Source organism: Mixophyes fleayi, chromosome 5 (genome assembly GCF_038048845.1).
Source record: "Mixophyes fleayi isolate aMixFle1 chromosome 5, aMixFle1.hap1, whole genome shotgun sequence".
Taxonomy (NCBI): domain Eukaryota; kingdom Metazoa; phylum Chordata; class Amphibia; order Anura; family Limnodynastidae; genus Mixophyes; species Mixophyes fleayi.
Window position 1 is genome coordinate 69,031,567 of NC_134406.1, and position 19,427 is coordinate 69,050,993.

A 19,427-nucleotide genomic window follows, 5' to 3' on the forward strand; every position below is an offset into this window, starting at 1 on the left:
GAATTTTATGAGTTTTTCCTTTGTTTTATTATGATAAAAGAACACATTTATCATTGACTATGCACTATAAATTCCACTATTTTAAAAACTGGATGTTATACAACAGGGCAGAATATACAAAGCACTTGAGCTGCTCATACATTAAAGGTAATTTACAAAGCTAAAAAAAGTGCATATCACAGTGCAACTGCTCTTTCGGGAAGTCATACACCTACTTTTGCGCAAGTGCACCTAGTTTTACAGGGAAACTTGTGGATTTTTATGAATTTCCCTGTATATGTAATTGCGTCTATTTGCTGCCTGCATCGGCCCCATGTCCCTTACTATTGTGATTAATTTAACACATGAGGCCAAACCTTAAGTAATTTAGCAGAAATACTGATAACTTGAAAATAATTAAGGATGTGGTCCTAAACTGGAAGTAGATAGGACTTTGATGTGGTTTTCACTGTTTCCACTTTGTGCAGTTTCTTGAGCATCTGTGAATCCACAAATGTTGGCACATATCATCATCATCATCATCATTTATTTATATAGCGCCACTAATTACGCAGCGCTTTACAGAGAACTCATTCACATCAGTCCCTACCCCATTGGAGCTTATAGTCTAAATTCCCTAATATAGACACACACTCACACACAGAGAGACAGACAGACTAGGGTCAATTTTTGATAACAGCCAATTAACCTACCAGTATGGAGACCAGAATTGGAGATAAAAGATAACACTCCACCCACTACCTCATCCGCTTTTTTAGGACAGCGGAACAGACGAATGGACTTAAAAAGTCCTATATTAGAAAATATGGGTCGTTCACCACGAAAACGATATAAACAAGACATAGAGGAAAGAGAGCCAAAAAGAGATCACAGAAGGAAATAATTAGTGATACTCCTATACAAGGAATTTTTAATTTGTCAGATAAATCCCTTTCAGAAGATGAATTGAAACTTTTATCTAAAGGTTTATCATTTGCTCCTACTAGTTTTCCTAATGGGTTCGATTTGTTCATTGATATAAATAAATATATCCGAAAGTTAACTTTAAAGAGACATTTTCTGAAGAGAGATAGAATGTTAGGTGATAAGGAATCTTTAATAGTGAGTAATTCATTGCCCAATACGGGTTTAAAGAAACCATCTAGTTTCTATCCAATAGAATCCAGAGGGACATATATTGATATGTTTGGAGAATTAGTTAAAAAAGATCTTGATGTGGTAGCCAATACTAAATTAAAAGTAAAATCCAATCTAACAAAAAATGAAAAGATAGCTCTAGAATCACTTATTAAAGATGAAGAACTAACAATCAAACCAGCGGATAAAGGGGGTGGACTGGTGATTTTAAATAAAAAAGACTATATTGAAGAAACATTAAGATTGGTAAATGATGAAAATGTCTATAAAAAGTTAATAACAGATCCAACTAATGCATTTTTGCAAGAATTAGAAAAACTTCTCCTTAAGGGACTAAATGACCATTGTATTAACAAAAGTGAATTTGATTACATACTGAGTAGATATCCTAGAATTGCTACAATCTACCATTTACCCAAAATACATAAACGATTAATAAAACCCCCAGGACGTCCTATTGTCTCGGGTATCCTTGGAGGCACATCTATCCGAATTTGTGGACTTTTATTTAAAGAGTTATGTACCAAACTTGGAGTCCTATATTAAGGATTCCACTCAAATATTGCAAAACGTTAAGAATGTGGAATGGCAAACTAATTATTTTTGGTGTACTATAGATGTACAATCATTGTACACGGCAATCCCACATGTGAAAGGGTTACAAGCAGTTGGAGAATGTCTTAATAATGATAGTAAATTAAATACTACACAATGTGATTTTATTGTGGAATGCATCAAATATGTATTGGAACATAATTTCTTTATTTTCTTGAGCCAATTTTACCATCAGGTGCGAGGGACTGCGATGGGCAGTTCCTGCGCACCCAGTTATGCTAATATATATATATGGGCCATTGGGAGAATCATGTGATTTATGCAAATAGTACCTATATGGAGAATATTGTCTTATTTAAGCGCTATATAGACTATATTCTGGTAATTTGGAGAGGATCTGAAACAGACTTCCAATCATTTATTGAAGAGATCAATGTGAATGATTACGAATTACAATTTACATCTGTTGTTGACAAAGATAAAATAGAATTTTTAGATTTGGTGTTGGATACACAGTTGTTTGAAGAGAGATCTAATATCGATACATACACTTTTATTAAAAAGGTTGATAGCAATAGTTACATTGATTATAAGAGCTGTCACTTAAAACAGTGGAAAGATAATATACCTGTTTCACAACTGCTGAGGATTAGACGCAATTGTGAAGATTTAAACACTTTTGAAACACAAGCTGCAGTTTTAATAGACAGATTCCGTGATCGCGGGTATCCAGAAAATATTTTAGTGGATAGTTTAATTAAAGCCAGACAATGTGATAGGACTCAATTACTTGTGTATAAGGATAAGAAGAAACAAGTGTTTAATTCTGATAGATTTGACTGTGCATTTGTTACTACATTCAATATAGCAAATCAGCAAATTAAGAGAACTTTAGAAAAACACTGGCCGGTTTTAAAACTGGATCCGTCTCTTACAAGTGTGTTACCAGCTAAACCACGGATTATCTTTAAAAAAACCTAAGATTTTAAAATCTCTTTTGGCTCCTTCGTATTTGAACGAACCCATTAATAAAAACAAGAGTTGGTTAGTTCCAACAAAGGGCTTTTTTGCATGTGGACATTGTAAAGCTTGTAAGTATGTCCACAAAGATCATAAAAACTTCTTTGATTCGAATAATAAGAAAGAAAGAACTATTAAATCCTGCATGAATTGTAATACTACTTATGTAATATATCTGTTGGAATGTGGGTGTGGAAAGAGATATGTGGGAAAGACTAGGGGCTAGATTTACTAAGCTGCGGGTTTGAAAAAGTGGGGATGTTGCCTATAGCAACCAATCAGATTCTAGCTGTCATTTTGTGGAAGGTACTAAATAAATGACAGCTAGAATCTGATTGGTTGCTATAGGCAACATCCCCACTTTTTCAAACCCGCAGCTTAGTAAATCTAGCCCTAAGAGATCAGTCAAAATACGAGTGTTTGAACACCTACGAAATATTTTGCATAAAGTAGACAACCATAGTGTTCCTAAACACTTTACTGCCTGTCATAATGCCAATCCAGAATCTCTTCGTTTCAAGGCGATCGAACATGTAGAAATTAATAAAAGAGGTGATCGCTTATTGAAGCTAGCTCAGAGAGAGACTTTCTGGATATATACTTTGAATACTTTTGTCCCGCTGGGTCTTAATGAAGGGTGCGAGATCACATCATTTTTATAATCTTATTACTTTGTATAACTTTGTACATATTGTATGCTCTAATTTTATAACTTTGTATAACTCTGTACATATTATATGTTCCAATTGGATGTTTATAACGTTTACAATTGTTGTATAAATTATACTGATACTGTTTAATATGTGCTTGCTGCTCCGTTATGTGAGCAGAGATGTTCCACCTGTGAATCAATTAGTAAATACTTATAAATAGCCAAACCTTTTGTAGAGAGATCCACACCTCCTGACGAAGTCCTCAAGGATGAAACGCGTAGAGGTGATTGTGGAATATCTGTGAGGATCGCACTGATATGATATCCCCACTTGGATGCTAGATACCTACTGTTTTATGCCTGAAAACTTTTCAGTTCTGGTACGTGCAATTTTATTGTTTGGGAATAAACATTTTACTTGGATTTTACCCTATGGAAGCGCCCCTGTCTTTTTGATGAGATATATATATATATATATATATATATATATATATATATATATATATATATATATATATATATTCTAAGAGTTATACTTATATAGTATAAGAGTTTTAGGCAGATGTGGAGAAAATGCTGCTAAGCAAGGATGCTTTCAAAAATAGTAGTTTATTTATCTCCGTTATCAAAATGCAAATCTATACTTTGTGTGACCACCCTTTGCCTTCAAAATAGCATCAATGCCTCAATTCTTCTAGTACACTTGCACAGAGTTTTTGAAGGATCTCGGAAGGGAGGTTATTTTAAACGTCTTGGAGAACTAACCACAGATCTTCTGTGGATGTAGGCTTGCTTAAATCCTTCTATCTCTTCATGTAATCCCAGACAGACTAGATGATGTTGAGACCAGGGCTCTGTGGGGGCTATATAGGCACTTCCAGGACTGCTTGTTCTTCTTTAAGATGAAGATAGTTCTTAATGACAATTGGCTGTATGTTTGAGGTCGTTGTCCTGCTGCAGAATAAATTTGGTGCCAATCAGATGCCTCCCTAAAGGTATTGCATGATGGATAAGTACCTGCCTGTATTTATCAGCATTGAGGACACCATTAATCCTGACCAAATCCCCAACTCCATATGCTGAAATGCAGCCCCAAACTTGCAAGGGACCTCCACCATGCTTTACTGTTGCCTACAGACACTCATTATTGTGCCGCTCTCCAACCTTTCGGCTCAGAACTGAAAAAAACAGTGGGACCCAAGTACACTGGTTTACTATTTGGAGAATTCTGGCCAGAAGTGGTCATCATGAAAGGATTGCAGCCAAAAGCCAACCTTCAACATAGAAACAAGGCCAAACCACTCAGCTATGCACGAAAACATAGGATCTGGGATGCCAGTAAATATCATTAGGTGCTCTGGACTGATGAATCCAAATTTTAAATATTTGGCTGTAACAGAAAGCAGTTTGTTCCCGAAGGGCTGGAGAGCTGTGCAATAATGAGTGACTGCAGGAAACCGTGAAGCATGGTGCAGGTTTCTTGCAAGTTTGGTGCGGACAAAGTCGATAACCACGCAAGCAAAATAGGACACTTGTAGGAGAAGCAGAAAAACAAAATTCCATCTTTGCTCATGCAATGATTGGTAGGAGTGAGGACTATAAAGGCTGCATACAGGTTTAGTCTCTAAGTCTAATAGATTTGAGCTTTAGCAAAATGCTTATTGCAGTAAGTAAAGTAGATGGTGCACTGCCACATGTCTCCTGTAGCTGGTATTGCAGCGGATCCTCACAGCAATCCTCTCTGATCAGATATCGCCCAGAAGTAGTCATTTGCAGAAGGTGACCTCTTAAATCTGCATGCAGCAAGATAAAACATTTACATAAAAACTTTGCAACAGTGAAAAGGGGCTTTTGAGCCTATTATTGAAGTGTTGGTTGCTTGGTAAATAACCGTTATCGTATAGTGAATTGTAACAGGCACTGCTTTTGTTACAAGAAAAGGTCCAGAGGTGACTAGTGATACAAGTGATATATTGCTCTAGCAATAGACATGGAGCCAGAGCAGTGCTGTCTGAGCAGCTATGTGACAGACTCCGTTTGCCTGTCTGGTTAATTCATTATAATATAACTAGATCTGAAGAATAATTTGCTCTGCATTTCCAAATTAAGGAATATGAGTGTAATAATGGGTGGTCAGATGCAACATGTGGTAAATAACTACATGATTGTGCAGGGTGGCAGACATTGGCTATAGAGTAGAGAATCCACTACTGAAGACTTTTGTATTCTTTGATTAAAATACCAGGTTGCTTGTAATAAATGTAACTGATTATTAAAACAAATTGTTCTGAGCAGCAGTAGGAGTTAAATGTATGTTTCTCTCGGATATCCATTAGGCACTAATAAGATAAAGTTGATGTCTTTCCTGTTTTCCTTTCTGTTTCAGCTGTATTGCCTTATATGAACTGATTGGGGGCTGAACAATGACTGATTGATTCCTTTAATGTAATATGCTACTGAGAAAGACAATGAGAACATGCAAAATTGTGTAAATTCCTAAACATAGTGGGCCTGGTTCATGTTTGGATACAACCTGCCCCCAACTTGCATTTAAAAAAACCGAGTATGGAACTTGAGCGTAGTTCCGACCGTATTTAAGCAGTTCTCAAGATCTGTTTCATTTTGAATCTGGGTGTAAGTACAAGTGGCTACACATTACTTGATGCATATTAATAGAACACAGTGTAGGATACACACATACATATGTGCAATGTAAAAGCCGATTAGATCACATGCAAAAAAAATAATATATATGAAGATATATGAACAACTCAATACTATTATCATTAAAAAAAAAATATGTTTTTCGAAAAAAACTTCTTTCTTTTTATTTATATCTTATTATCTTTTTATTTCTTATTTATATTAAATTGTCTTTCCTCCCTCTCTTACCTCCTTCCCCTCTGACCTCTCTATCACTGTTGACAACTCCTCTATCTCTCCTTTGCCCCTCACATTCACTCTCTCGCCAAATCCTGCCGCTTCCAGCTTCGCAACATTGCCCTCATTCGGCCCTTCCTCTCCCAGGATGCCACCAAATCTCTTGTCCACTCTCTGATTATCTCCCGCTTGGACTACTGCAACCCTCTCCTTATCGGCCTCCCCCTCTCTCATCTCGCTCCTCTTAGATCCGTACTTAACGCCGCTGCAAGGCTTATTTTCCTCTCTTGCCGTTCCACTTCTGTCTCCCCACTCTATCAAGCCCTTCACTGGCTCCCCTTCCCCTACAGAATCCTTTTCAAGCTCATCACTCTGACTTACAAGTCCCTCGCCAACTCCACTGCTCCCTACATCTCTAACCTTATCTCTATTCACACTCCCTCCCGCCCACTGCGATCGTCCAACGATCGTCGCCTCTCTTCCCCTCTGATTACCTCCTCTTATGCACGTATCCAAGACCTCACCCGCACCACTCCCCTCCATTGGAACAGGCTCCCCCGCTCCATCAGAACTTCCCCTAATCTGTCCTCTTTCAAACGAACATTAAAAACCCACCTTTTCTTAAAAGCCTTCCAGTCTCATGCCTAACCTCCCACCAGTCGGCTACCTCTCTCTCTCATCCCTTCTTTCCTTCTCCCCCTTCCTCGACTCCATCTCTGTTTATCTCCATCTCATCTATGTGTCTGTCTGTCTTCCCCTCCCTTTAGATTGTACGCTCCTTTGAGCAGGGCTCTCCTACTTCCTGTTTCCATCACATTTAACTGCGCTCTCCAGCTACTCAGCTCACCTCCTCTCGGTCCCTCTGCCCTCTGTCTCCTCTCGCTTCTCTCCGCTCTCCTCAGTGGCTCTTAACCCGTCATCCGTGCCCACCCTCTTGGGCCCAAGTTACCTGCCTGTACTGACGTTTCCCCTCCCTCACTTTCTAGCTGTACCTTGAGCCCCCAGAGTTATAGTGCTTACTGTTACTTGTACTGTGCTGTTTCACCCTGTACTGTGCCATTGTTTGTCCTTGTACGGCGCTACGGATACTTTGTGGCGCCCTTGCTGGCGCTATAAAAAATAAATGTTGATGATGATAGTGATCATAGTAAGATTTTATTGAATGTAGATTTGGAAAGGGCTCTATTTAATACGTGCCCAATCACAGATCTGATTTGGCTCCCCAAACATTTGAGGCCTCACCCACCTGTCCCATTTGTGTCTTTAGATGATGCTCTGAGAGTTTGGGACAGAACCGTGGGCTCCTTTACAGAATTTTCCCTCCCGACGAGTGATGTTTCTCTCCTCATGGTGTCTACGTGTCTTCCTGATTTTGATATCTCTGGCTGGATCCACACGAGACTCTCATCCCTAGTGCACCTGTTTGGCTCTGGGGGCCTCTGCTCTTTTGCCCAGCTGCAAGTCTCCTTTGACCTTCCATCTAAGGACTTTTATAAATACCTGCGGCTGAGGCATTGGATCGGAGACCTTCACTGGCAGAACGGTCCACTTCACCCACTCCCTTCTCTTCTGTACACCAAATTGACCAAGGGTAACAGTAAGGGTGGAATCACATTTTGGTGTAAGCACCTTTCCTCTTTATCTACCATTCCCAAACATATCTCCCAATTTAAGTGGGAGATGGACCTCAGCACCTCTCTTTCCCCGGCTGAGTGGGACATTATTTATAGTAACTTGTCTACTGTATCTAAATGCACCAATCATGTGGAAATGTTATATAAATTGTTATATTGTACTTACCTTACCCCAGCCCATCTCCAGAAGATATGGCCTAACCAGATATGGCCTAACCAATCTAAAATGTGTTGGCGCAACTGTGAAGGTGTAGGGGACTTTATGCATGTGTTTTGGTTGTGCCTGTTTATTCAGTCCTTGTGGCAGGAGGTGTTGGACCTTGCGCGGAAAGTTACCTCTATATCCTTAGCTCCGAAACCACTTGCTGTCCTCCTTCATTTCTATCCTGAACAATTGCCTAAACATTACAGATATATTTGGGGGCATAGGCAAACCGAGGGGGGGGGGGTTCCTAGTGCCCGGAAACCCCCCTCCAAGCCTAGTGCACTGTATAATTGAGGTGACTGGACCCTGACCCCGCTTCACACATGCTGGTCATGCCCACTGGTGGCATGGTGTGGAAACCCCCCTCTACAAATCCTACGTTTGCCCCTTGGGGCATAGCATAGCAGCCACTAGAGCGGCAATCGCGCACCTTTGGAAACAGTCCCCCTCCCACCCTTCCCAAAATTTTTATGATGTTTCATTATAGCTTCCAAATGGAGACATTAGATTTTCCTTTTTCTATGTCACCCTCTTCCCCAATTGATAAGTGGATGTCTTGGCACAAATTCACAACCAAAGGCAAAGGTTCTAGATTAATCCACCCCCTAAAAACACATAACCTTTTAACTCAGGCCCCGCCAGATCTACTCCCAACATCAAGCTAAATATTAATACAGTCTTTAGTTTCCCATCCTGTTGGGATATTGTTGATATGTATCTGCAAATATGTTGTATGGTTTGATATACAATGTTTTGTCTGCTTCCCACTATGTACCCCTCCCCCCCCCCTTTCTTTCTGTACCCCTTACTTTTAGAACTTCAATAAAAATTATAGATGTAAAAACAAAAGATCTTATTGAATAAGATTGCTTTGTAAAAAAAATAATTGTTGTGTCTGTGGGCACCTTTAGTACTAGCTGTTTAACCCTGGGCACACTCTCTGATTAAGTCAGCTGTGGCCAGAATTTGGTTGAGCATCATGGTAGATGTAGGTTTGTCACAGTATTTAATTTTCTGAATTTTTTAATTCTAGTCTACAAAATAGGGGCATATTTATAGCCATCGTTAGAGATTTGAGAGCCTGTCTTCATGTTCTGTAATAAAAATCTCATGTAAACCTGGATTGCTAAGCTTGCCATGGTCTCACTGTTAATTTTAAGAGTGGAGCTGAGGAAGGATGATTTCTGTCTGTTGCTGTTACAGTGAAGGGATGGGTGGCTGCTCATGTGTCCATCATGATTTAAGTGAGAGAGTTAGGTTGAACATGTGTCAGACCTTCAACTTATTTATATTGAAGTTTATTTCGAAGTGCAATCTCTCTTATAGATGGAAATGTTAATACTTTGTGACAATGTTGAAAGCAGCCAAAAAATTATATTGCTGAAAAAGCTGCATATTTGTTAGGGCATACATTAATTTTAGCATCAAAAATAGATTTGTAATGCACAGCATAATGTAAGAAAAGGGGTTTCTTGTAACTTTATGTATTATACATTTTGACCTAAGCATGTGCCTTATTACTTCCTCAGCCACAGTAATACATGCTCTCGGCTAATAGATGCTGTGAAGCAAATATATTTGCAGCATAAAAAGAACTTGACCTAAAATACAAGTGGATTCAATGTAATAAATCATCTGGTTGCATTTATGTAAAAGGTCCCATACAGTGGTTAGAACACAGTGGGACTCATTTATGAAGATCAACCGATGGACACAGCAAAATGCTTTGGTTTTACATCGCTGCTTGGATAGTCCGCCCAACACATGTCAAGGTTCTTGTCAACTCTCCACTCCTGGGATGCGTAACTTCATCTAGAAGTGGGCCACGGTGTACAGACAGGAGGGATATCTGAAGAGGGGCACTGTGCTAAGTCTTTTGTACCATTCCTTTCACTAAATTATACAATGGAAATTTTTCATCTAATGTACTGCTAGGTTTACCCTCGTTTATGACCTAAATTGATAATGAGATGAGGGGACATCAGGTTTTTATTAAGTATCACTTTGTGTATGAAGCATTTCATTACATTGTTTGGAGTTCCAGTTAAGAATTCTAGTGATATTTTGACGTTCAGGCTATCCAGTACATAGGCAATCAGTTTGCATTAATGCATGTAATACAAAGACAGACTTGCATATGTTTTTTTTAACATTGTAGACTTCATTTTTACTAAGATTCCATAAAATCCAGTTTCAAATGTACAGTGGTTTTGTTGTTCCCTTTAAAGAGTACTTTTTTAAAGACCTAACTATTGAATTATTCAGCTAAATACCATAATTCAGCAACCCCTACTGTTTTCTCTCAGCTTTTATTTTGTACTGTACTTTTTATATCTACTTGCATTTTTAACTTTTCAAGGCATCCTGCTGTCCCAAATTATGCCATTTTGTCCCTTTTCTTGTAATTAATTGCTTCCTTGTATTGTTCAATTTACGTTAACCTCTACAAATTCTGTTTGTCGATAGTAATGGAAGTGGTATGTAATAAATTGGATTTGTATGTAAAAATAGATAGAAACCACAGCGCTGATAAAGATATATGGCAGCCTGTATGTGACTACTCCTATCCACAAAGGAGTAAAAAAAGGTTCAATATGTATGGTATAGTGTCACAACTAACGGCGCCTAATATCATACACAAACTGTTCACAATACAAAAGTCTAAATGAAATCAGCTCTCCAAGTCGTGTAATCTCAAATATGTGACTTTTTTGTAATAATACATTTCATCCGGATCCAAACGGGAAAGATTCCCCTCAGGGAGATGTACTCACCAAAAGTAGGTAGTACATCAGCGTATATCACTCTCCTACGGACACTCCGTTTATGCCGTGAACTTCTCCACAAACTGTGATCAGGATGACGACCTCTGTTGTAAATCCAATCATCGGACAAGGGCAGAAGGTAGGGGGAGTGGTCACGTCTCCCGTTCTTTAATCGATCCACGATCCTCTGTTATAAAACCGCTGTTTTCTTTTAGTGACCTCAGCAGATGTAGTATATATATATCTCTCCCGCAATCACTTGCCTCAGTTCGGGTATATCGAGTCCCCCGAAATACAGATCCACCGAATATAATGTGAAAACGGGGAATACAAGGAAATGCTAATAGTGCATTAACTCTTACATAAAAAGGTTTATTTAATAAAAATGGACATGACATAAAATGTGTAATACAATAAACACTCCTCTCATCCAATGTACCCTTACCAGCACAAGATAGTATATATGCAATATATATGTGTCCTCGGAATCACCGGCAACTCACGGGAACGGCTATATAAGGTAAGGGACATGTACCGTGAACCTCCAGCCAAGTCACCAAGTCACATATTTGAGATTACACGACTTGGAGAGCTGATTTCATTTAGACTTTTGTATTGTGAACAGTTTGTGTATGATATTAGGCGCCGTTAGTTGTGACACTATACCATACATAATAAATTGGATTGTCCATGACATTTTACAGACTCTTCCCCCTAATCTTTTTCAATTCAAATGGACAAAGTTTATATAATTTTTGTAATTTTTTTTATTAATGTTTATAGTATTAAGAGATGTTAATGTATTTGTGTTAATGATAATACTATTAAGAGGTGTTAATGTATTTAATATATTTTTCTTTATATTGCACATATGCATTTTGCGTATCCTGCAGTGTGTTCTGTCTGTCTGCATACGGAAAGTAGCGTATACCCAGAGCGTACTTATACCCGTAAATGGAAACCTTTCTTGAGCTCCGCTTGTACTTGAATGCAGACGGACATGTGTGCATTTTTCATCCGATTTAAGAAAAAAAAAAGCTACGTTCACTTTGCTTTCCTTGATGAATCAGTGCCATTTATGACCAAATGGCGCAAAACATTTTGTGCTCAGCTGTTTTTATCCTGTTGTGTCATTATGCAGATTTTTGTGAAAAAGGTAAGATGACAAGTACGGGCGGGGGCATATTCACTGCATTGCACGGTGAGCGTGGGGCCTTATAATGCATTTTGCATCATTATGTCTCCGCCACGATCTGGGAGGACTCCACGAAATCCAGGAGCTTTCTGATCATTTAGGGCGAGTAAGCATGTATGATATCAACACACTTGCAAGATGTCAGCAAAAATCCTAAAACACACAATACACCCTATGGCTGACTGGTACAGTTATTATTATCTTGCTATTTATAAAGCGCTGACATATTACTCAGTACAGCACACTGAGTGGATCATGACATGACACAAATTACATGCAGTAACATGAGACAGAAGGTAAAGGTGGCCCTGCCCAAATGAGCTTACAATCTAAGAGGTGCAGGAATCACATGACACAGAATGTAGTGGAATAACAACTGGTGGGAAAGTGCGGGTGACTATTGTTATCAGTAATGCAATAGAATTTCATACTATCATACACAAATAGATGCATTTTCTGAACACTCCATAAAAAAGCCTCATGAATATAATATACTAAGTGTTGTCCGCATAGACCTCTGATGAGTAAGGTTTCTATAGAGTAGATAAACAGAAGCTAAACACAAAATAATATCTCAGTTTATGTGTGCACTAGTTTGTGTTCAGGGTGGAGTAAATATTATATTTCATAACACTTTAGGACCTGATTCGTTAAGGAACATAAATGGCGATATAATGCCCAGAAATTATCCATAAGCCAGAGAAGGCAGCAACGTCCAATTCATCTTTGAATGCAAAGGACGCTTCCAACAGCCTATGATTTCAGGGGTGGAATGGGGAGGGGACTGGATATGTGCCTGTAGTTAATTTACAGTAAGGACGTGCCAGGTGCGAGCGCACACAGCAGCGTCGGATTCAAGTTTTGGGCATAGCAAAGGTACATGTTTTTCAGTTGTATCACTTTCAACAGCTACAGGGCAGAACCGATTACTAGTGATGACGGCTGTGTATGCATGCTGGAATGTGTGTTTTGCAATCGGAAGCAACTGTAAAAATGTATTTCATGTACAGTAGACATTAATAACACTTGTTAATATTTTTTAATGTTATGACTATGAGAGTATATTATGAACAGGTAATATTAATTGAATAGTTGTTTTTTTCTTTGCGTTCTTTTGTGGCTTGACATTCCACATATGTATTGGACGTATATTGCAGTGTATTGTCTGTTAGAGCAGAGCGGACTTAGACCCGTATTCATCAATAGACATATCTTCAGAACTGCTCCTTGTTGAATATGGACGTGTGTATATCTGATATATGTGCGTTTTAAAAAAACCAAAAACAATGCACACTACGTTTGTTTTGCGTTCCTTGATGAATCAGGCCTATAGAGTCTAAAAAAAAAAAAATTAGTTTTTCCCCATGGAGGAAATTTTGCTTAAACACATTTAATATTATATTTTAACCTCATCATAGTAGGATGCATTGCACTAGTGCTTCATTATATTGAGAAATAACTTGTTTGCAGTTGTTCTGGTGGATCTTGTCTGTGCCATATAGTTGTCTGTGTTTTCACTTTGTAAGGTGGCAGTGCTTGCATCAGTTTGGTATATTGTTATATTTTGCAGGGCTGTGTTTCACTTTAACTAACATTGATTTTTACTCTTCTCCTCAGACTCCCTATGTTTTTGAGACAATTTCATTTTATCCCAAGGCTTCTCAAAAATTGATGCTTTGTGCAACTGTGTCATGTTGCAGTGTTTGCTTCTAAAAACAGTTGTTGAAATGAGAAAATATCACTTTTTTCTCTGTCCCTAATCTAATAGCTAGACATATGGATAGAAAATATTCCTTTTTATTTTCTGTCCCTAATCTAATAGCCAGACCTATGGATAGCTCACATCTGGGAGCAATGTTTCCTTAGATTGTGGAGTATTGTAGAGCAGTGTATCTAGGTGTTGTATAGATACTTTCTGCTACTAAAGGGACATGAGAGCCAGGACCGGGACTGACCTGTAGGTACAATCCAATGATTTATCCCAAGATCCTTATGGAAATCTCATATGATATTAAGAAGAGATACATGTGGAAAGTGTTATCATATTTTACAGCTTGCACAATAAAACCAATTCTAACTATGTTCCTGACCACTTCCAACCCTTTTTTCCCAACAACTAGATTATTAGGGGCATATTCAATTGTCAGCGAGATTTTTTTTGTCCCTGCAGCGTAAAAAAAAAAGTCACGCGCAGGTTTTTGCCGGCAATAGCGACCGTTTGGAGTTAGCACAGCGGGAAAACTCGTGCAATTCAATTGCAGAAGAGGTAACGCTGCCCCCGCGCATTAAAAATTGTGTTTGCGAGACTTTTGGGGAGTGAAGGGGAGGTTTAACACGGTCATGTATAAGACAAATAAAAAGTTTTGCATACATTTCCATACGTTAGATTGCATTACACATTGATAATATCTACATTACAGTACTTTCTTTAGCATATTTTTTAATTGAACTATTTTTTACCATAGAATCATCTATACCATGTCAAAACACATTACTACATTCATATTTGTACCAAAAACATACATAAATATAATAATTAGTGATTGATTTATTTATTTATGGTTTTTTTTATTTCATTATTTTTTTTACAAGAAAATCAACTTACACAAGTTAGTCATTAGTGATAAACATAAGTTTAACTTTTTTTCCCACATTTTTACATGATTTTAACTACTTTTCAAAGGTTTTTATTTTTAACACACCCCAAGGAGGTGCGAGATAAAACAGCATATTTGCCTGTTTTACCCACCGCGTTAAAAAACAATTGAATAGCTATTAACGTGACTGCCTCTAGCACACCCTATACTTTCAATAGACCTTCCACTGGAGCACGGAAGGACCGTTTCTTGAAAAAAAAACGTAGCGTTAAGAATGGAATTGATTTGCGGGTAAAGTTATCCCGCTCGAAAATGATGATAAACAACGTTAAAATTACTTAACACGCTCTAAAAAAAACCTTGCTGACAATTGAATACCCCCCTTAGTGCCCTTAAAATAATCTTAAGTGAAGACAGAGAAGAGCAGACACAACAGCACAATAAGAGGAAATTCAAATTTCTTCATCTCTATTTGTGTGTGACAAGACACTTGGGCAAAACAATGCTGTTGATTGTCTTGCAATTCTAATCTAGATTTATTGTTATACAGTATTCCTGATGGTCCTTGTGTTTGGAGTAATGTATGCACAAAGTTGTAAATGAAGCAGAACATATTTCATCATGAGTTTCAATCCATCTTATTATGCCTTGTGATATGGCAAGATGGTAGTAACCAGATGGACGAAAAAATAACTAAACATAAATACTTGTTTCATTACTGTCGTCACCATTAATCCCAAAGCTTCCTCCTCAACTGTTGGACCAATGAACAGAGGCAGTGCCTAAGGCCATGCAACATCTACAGCTGAATACCCCACTTACAGAAAAACTAGGATACTAAATAGATGTAAAACAGCCAATTACATTAGCAAAGTTTTGTATTTTATTGTAAATTAACAGGAACTGTTTCTCATATCCTAACAAGGACAAAAGGTGTCCACCCAGAGTATGAACGATAGCACATAGAGATGGAGAGGGCTAAATCATAACTGCAGTGTTAATATGTTATATCAAATTAATCCATTGATAAATTGAGCTATTAAAGTGTAAAATGGGAAGACATAAAGTCTGTTGTATGTTCCAGTGTGAGAAGATAGGAGTGGTACCTGTGGCAGCTTCAAAGAGCCCCTGCTGTGAGATATAGCCTGTCCTGGGATGGAGTTTGACACCTGAACAGACTTTTAGAAACCGCTCAGCATGGTGTCTGGATCACAGAACCCATCTGCTAACGTGGCTATACTTTATATAGACAAATAGCCTTCAATTTTAAATTATGCCACTTAAATTCAATAAAAGTAGTGATCAACTACATATTCCTCCATAGCATGATGAAGGGCAGCTCATATGTCAAATTCAGAATTCTGCCCCACTGAGAAGTTAAGAGTATAAGCTCTACGATTACACTGTATTTAGGCGTGTTTGATATCAAAAGATGGACAAGTTCATAGAGGATTTAATAATAATAAAATTTGATATGCGTGACGCTCCACAGAAAAGTTAGGTCACATAGTAGAATTGGTTAGTAAATCAGGCAACATGCAAATGGTGATTGAAAATAATGTCACTGGCTACAACCCCTGGGGGGTAGGAAGAGGTGTGGAGGTGTCTTTAAAAGGCTGAGACCAGGTACAGCAAATTGTCAGACTTTGGGGAAATCAATTCACATTGATAAGCTGTCCATCTTCCAAGCCAATTTCCCTTGGCCAGAATATACCACTTATCTGTAAGTTATGCTCTGAATTCAATTAATTTTATTTTAAACTGTGTTTGCTTGTGTATGTTATGTCAATCTACTAATTGTTTATTAATTATTTTTTATATCTGAGTGCCCTGTACTTTTGTATATTAAATCTATAATTTAATATGTTGCGTCCTTGATACTCTAACGAATCCATTAGCCTGTTAAGAAGAAATAGCTCGACCAAGTTCACCCTTTGAATGTCAGTGTGTGATTTGTTGATACATTTGATTAACAAGCTTAGTGTGTGCTTGCATTTAGATTTGTGTAACAGTCTGGAGGTGTGAAGAGTTAACCCTTTGTTAGCTGGTGTGGGTCTTGCTAGTCTGTGAGCAGCTAGAAGCCTTGTGTGCCAGTGTGGGGCAGTAATTTGGGGTCTTAGTGCCCATATTCAATAGGTGGTGGCAAATCTGAAGTGTGTGAGCACTGTTTGGGTGGCGACTCAGTAGGGCTATAACCTGTGTGATAGGTAGAGAGAGAGACTGTGTGCTGGAATCGTGTGTGACCTCATACAGCAAACACCCAAAGTAACGGCAGCTGGGAGCGTGTTCTTACCATATTCTTGGAGTGTTTCTGTGGGAGTTTGTGTCCATTCATTCTGTTGAACATTTATGAGGTCGGGCACTGATGATGGACAAGAAGGCATGTCTCGCAATAAACGTTCCAGTTCATCCCAAAGGTGTTCAATGGGGTTGAGATCAGGGGGTAAATGTATGAAGCTCCGGGTTCTTCAACTTCCCTTTACAAGGCAGCGCCGCTTTAAATTTAAGTGCTGACGACGCCCGAACTCGCGGGTGTTGAAGAACCTGGAGCTTCATACATTTACCCCCAGGGCTCTTTGCGGGCCAGTCAAGTTCTTCTGTGCCAAACTCATCATACCATGTCTTTGTAGTCTTTGGTTTATGCACTGGTGCACAGTCATGTTGAAATAGGAAAGGGCCATCCCCAAACTGTTGCCCCAAAGTTGGAAGCATTGTCCAAAATGACTTGGTATGCTGAAGCATTAAGGGTAAGGAGATAATGGGCCTAGCCCAAACCCTGAAATACAGCCCTATACCATAATCCGTCCTCTACCAAATTTCACAGTGTGCATAATGCAGTCAGGCAGGCAACGTTCTTCTGGCATCTGACAAACCCCGACTTGCCCATCTGACTGTGAGGCTTGCATGCAAGCCTCACATGACCAAGGCCATGGAAACCCATTCCATTAAGCTCCCGCCGCACAGTTTTCGTGCTTACATTAATGCCAGTGAAAGTTTGGAACTCTTCAGCTATGGAATCAGCAGAGTGTTGTCGACCTTTACACACCATGCGTCTTAGCAGTTGTTGACGCAGCTCTATGATTTTACGTGGTCTTCTGCTTTGTGGCTGAGTTGCTGTTGTTCCTAAACACTTCCACTTTTTAATAATATCACTTACAGTTGACCGTGGAATATCCAGGAGATACGAAATTTCATGAATTTCTTGTCTTATTGCAAGGTGGCATCCTATCAAAGTAGCACGCTTGAAGTCACTGAGCACTTCAGAACGACCAATTTTTTATCACAAATGTTTTCAAATGGAGATTGCGTGGTTAGGTGCTTGATTTTATAAATCTCTGGCAACGGGTCTGATTGAAACACCTCAATCCTATAATTAACAGGTAGGTCCAAATATAGTGTGTGTATGTATGTATGTATGTATGTATATGTGTGTGTGTATATATATATATATATATATATATATATATATATATATATATATATATATATATATATATATATATATATATATATATATATATATAATCATGAGTTCAACTCCTGTCCATGGCCTTAACTGTGAGGAATTTTTGCATGTTCTCCCCGTGTTTGCGTGAGTTTCCTCCGGGTGCTCCAGTTTTCTCCCACACTCCAAAAACATACTGGTAGGTTAATTGGCTGCTAGCAAATTGACCCTAGTCTATGTGTGTTAGAGAATTTAGACTGTCTGTAAGCTCCAATGGGGCAGGGACTGATGTGAGTGAGGTCTCTGTACAGCGCTGCGGAATTAGTGGCACTAGATAAATAAATGGTGAATATTATTATTATTATTTATTTATAAGGCGCCACAAGGTTTCCGTAGCGCCGAACACAGTACAAACAATGGACAGTACAGGGAATAACAGTACAGAACAATAAACAACTAGTACCAAAACTTCAGAGGCTCCAGGCAAAGCAGATGTAATGGAGTAGGAGCAGAAGAGAAGGTAGGGAGACAGGAGGGAGAAGGGCCCTGCTCATAAGAGCTTACATCCTAAAGGGAGGGGAAACAGACAGCCGGCACAAAGGGAGTCAGAGGAGGGGAGCAAGCGTGCACCCCAACAGAGGAGGAGCAAGGGGATGGGAGCGAGCAAGGAGAGAGGGTTAGGTGGAAGGCTGGTAGGCTTTAAGGAAGAGATGAGTTTTGAGTATATATATATATATGTATATATATATATATATATATATATATATATATATATATATATATATATATATATATATATATATTCTGCTTTCTGAACTATGCATATTGCTAATGCACACAATTTATATTTATTCATATCTGCTGAGTAGAAATCCGACAATGTTTATAGCACAATAATGTTGAAATAATTTATTTCCCTGAGTAAACTGGAGAGAATATAATAGTAACACTTTGTGTCCAAGGTGCCTAATCCTAACGCTCTCCTAATAAAATACATAATATTTAGCCATACCATGCCACAGAGAACAGTTCAAGTGCTCATTATAAGCTGTGAGATATAAAACACTGCACTTGTTCCAGCTGAGATAAAAACACCATGAAAATAAGGCATGATCACTTCTTATGCTGGGAAAGTGCAATGGTGACACCACCATAATTATTATTTTGTGGCTTTCTGCGACATTATTTCATTATGTTTACGATGTAATTAATTGTAATATAATATGTGGATAAAGTGATATATTGTGTTTTATACACTGACTTTGTTAGATTGCTGCATTATAGTGTAACAACAAATTACTAAAGTAATAATATCAACTAAACTTAAGTCTGTAGCTTTCCA

At 38.4% G+C, this 19,427-nt stretch overlaps 1 protein-coding gene across 5 annotated transcripts in view; it reads left to right on the forward strand.

The window, feature by feature from the left end:
• The window catches only part of RARB (retinoic acid receptor beta), a 546,477-nt gene that overhangs the window by 169,508 nt on the left and 357,542 nt on the right, over positions 1 to 19,427 (forward strand). The window lies entirely within an intron of this gene.